Source organism: Jaculus jaculus, chromosome 1 (assembly GCF_020740685.1).
Source record: "Jaculus jaculus isolate mJacJac1 chromosome 1, mJacJac1.mat.Y.cur, whole genome shotgun sequence".
NCBI classification, from domain to species: domain Eukaryota; kingdom Metazoa; phylum Chordata; class Mammalia; order Rodentia; family Dipodidae; genus Jaculus; species Jaculus jaculus.
This window is the reverse complement of record NC_059102.1, coordinates 107,517,840-107,521,245: the sequence shown is the minus strand read 5'-3', so window position 1 is coordinate 107,521,245 and position 3,406 is coordinate 107,517,840. Positions and strand designations below refer to the sequence as shown.

The window sequence follows — 3,406 nt, the reverse complement described above, 5'->3', positions numbered from 1 at the left end:
TCCTTCATCACTTGGCAGCTTCCCTCACTCATTTATCCATAGATGTAGCCCAATTTGTAATATTTTCATGTCAGGAAAATTCTGAAAAATATTAAAAGTCTAATGTGAGGCCAACATCATTACTGAAAAAATTTTCAGTGACCAATTTGTATCTATAACACTTAAAGACTTCTGTACTCTGGCGGTGCAGGGCAGGGTGGAGGCCATACATTAGTACTTCCTTTACTATTTAAAACCATCTCATAAGTATCAATGTGGCCTGTAAAATGTCCTCATGAAAATAGAAATGTTTATTTACTTATTCCTACGTATACAGAACTTGAATGTCAAGTAGGAAAGCTCCCATTAGGAAAAGAAAGGTTGTTAATTCTTTTTATCACTTAGCAGCCAAAACACATGCTTATTTCTACTCCCCAGAATCAATGTTAGCTACTAGTTTTAAGTCAGGAAATGTGTGTCTTCCAGAAGACTGACGAGAAATATTTATTCAGTCTTTTTCGCAAGCTTCTTTGTCCTTTCATTATAGGCATTAAACTGGACATCTGTTAAACAAATTCTATCCCAACACATAAACGTCAATGCATAATTCCCAGTGAAACATGTGGTGGAAACCATGGTGCCAAAACCTACGTAGAAAGGGACAAAGTTTAAAATGTCGGCAGAAATATAATCACTGCACATGTCAATAGTTTCTAGCAAACGAATGGTCAGCCATGCCCAAATAACACAAGAGCACAAATCCAAAGAAAAACCCAGTTCCAAGAGCAGCAGTTTGGAAAGGATGTACACGCATATGTAGTTTCCCTCCTAGCCAGAGGCTAAAACTCACAATAAACTCTATGAATATATTTATATATCCTTTTAGCGGAACCGGAAGGAGTCTATGCAGGAAATCGAGCCAGGTACCCTCGATGCCTGCACAGCCTAAACACCTTGCCAAAAGCAAGTGCCATCTTGGCATTCTTTCCCAAGCATAAGGAATGTGGAAAGACTATAAAATAAGAGGTTCCACAAACCACAGAGGCAGCTGGATACAAAAGTGATCAACAAACATCTCCACTGGCTTGCCAACATTTCGGGTTTATCCTCTTGAATTTTATGCTTTCTCATGAAATTTTAAAAGCCACGTAAAAATAACAAGAAATAAGTGAATTGATGAATTGTCGAATCGGGAACGCTGTGTAAGGCTTTGACATGTTAGTGTAAGAGTTTTTAAGCGGTTCTTGCAGATGATTTCAGGTAATGGAGAACACACCACAGACATCAGGGCTGCACAAAAAAAGATGCCAGTTCTTTCATTTGTTGCCATTTTAAAAATCTCTGCAAGTAGCCCTACATGCCCAAAGCCCTGGCTTCCATCCTTGGCACCACATAAAACAGGTGTGGTAGTGTAGTTTTATAAGCCTAGCACTCAGGAGGCTAGGGCAAGAGTTCAAGGCCATCCTTAGCTACATAGCAAATTTGAGGCCAGCCTAGGCTACCTAAGACCCTGGACTGTCACAATGTGATTGCCAACACTGTCACCCAGACTCTTCTGCCTTATTTATTTATTTATTTATTTTTAACAGAGCTTGTCACTGAATCAGAGCTCACTGATTGAGCTGGTATAGTATAGTAGTTACTGTCTCATTGCTGGACAAAACACGCAGCCAGGAGCAGCTTATGGGAGGAAAGGGTTTATTGTCTCAAGGGGAAGTGTCTTTGTAGTGGAGAAAGTGCATCAACCAGCTCACATCTTTGCACATCACTGTGTGTGTGTGAGACTGGGAGAGAAAGGGAGTGGGAGAAGAGAGAGAGAGAGAGAGAGAGATGCCAGCAAGAGCAAGCTAACTCTGAACACCCAGTCGGCGGGACCAATAAACCTTAGCTTCCATCCCCAGCAACCTTCTCCAGCAAGGCTTCACCAGCTAAGGACTAAGTAGGAGGCTTAATTACAAACACTTGAGGCTACAGGGGACATTTAACATTTAAACCACCATTATCTAGCTGGCCAACTTCCCCGGGGAATCTGCCTGTCTCCTTGTGGTGGTTTGAATGTAGATGGCCCTCCTAGACTCAGGTATTTTATTTTATCTTTTACTTATTTATTTGAGTGAGAGAAACAAAGAGAAAGAGAGAATGGGCATGCCAGGGCCTCCAGCTAGTGAAAATGAACCCAGACACGTGTGCCACTCTGTGCATCTGGATTTATGTGGCTACTGGGAAATTGAACCCAGGCAACCAGACTTTGCAAAGCAAGTGTCTTTAACCACTAAGCCACCTCTCCAGCTCCCTCAGGTATTTCTGATTAAGCTTGCTACTTAGTCTTTGCAGGCAAAGTCCTGCTTGAGGAGATGTGTCATTGGGGGGCGGATCTTAAGGTGTGTTCTGAACCAGCTTGAGCTCTGGTTGTCTGTGGATATATGAAGCGAGCCAGCTTCTTCCACCATTACGGAGCTTCTCCTGGAATCTAAGCCTGAAATAAAATACTCTCCTCCGTAAGCTGCTTCTGGTCAGGTGTTTGTCCAGCAATGAGAAGGTAGCTACAACACTCCTCCTTGAGAACATTGAGATAACAGGCATGCCCTGCCATGACTAGTATTTTTACATGGGTACTGGGGATCCAAACTCAGGCCCTCACATTTGCAAAGCAAGCACTTTGCCAACTGAGCCATCACTCCTGCCCTTAACTTTGTTCTGAAACTGAGCATTGAGACCAGATCTGCTGTCGGATTCCCTATTCAGTTTCCCGTGACCCTTATCTTGCATAACAACCAGGTGACCAGAGAGGCGCTTGGTGATCAGCACCAAGACCTCTGGGCAGCCCCCTTCACTGACCTGTCAAATATGTCAGAAACTGCATGTGGGCAAACCAATCAACAAGTACGTCCCAAGGAAATAATGATCTTTGTTCTTGAGATGTGTAGAACTTAAAAAGCTCTTGTGATGAGGTGCCTAGGGTTAGATGTCATCACCTGTAAGAAGGCACCACCAGCCTGTGATTACTATATAAACTGCTCCTAACAGCTTCCTGGCAAGATGGTCCCCGCGGAGAGCTATTCACCATCTCCTGATCAGCTAGCTCATTGTAATCAAGTTCTTTCTCTGCCTCCCCCTTTCCTCTTGATTGTCAAAGGCAAGCAGGCTGAGCCTGTGTGTAGTAACAGTTCTTTCTCATAATTGTTTTGACAGTTCTGACTGCTGAGAATTGAAATATAAATTTTAGAATCAAAGTATTAATTTCCATAAATAAACTGGAAACTTTACTGGAATTGTGCTCATCTACAGATGAATTCAGAAAGAACTGGCATCTAAATAATATTAACTCTTCTGAAAAAAATTGGAGCTTGCCTTGGTTTCCTACCAGGAATAGATGGTAAGACCCTATTGCTGAAGACTCCACATACTTGAGCTGCAAGGCCACTGA

General features: G+C 42.5%; 1 pseudogene; it reads right to left on the bottom strand.

The window, feature by feature from the left end:
• Positions 1 to 483: 483 nt before the first annotated feature.
• On the bottom strand, positions 484 to 1,110 carry LOC101602602 (annotated as a pseudogene).
• Between the last annotated feature and the right edge of the window lie 2,296 nt (positions 1,111 to 3,406).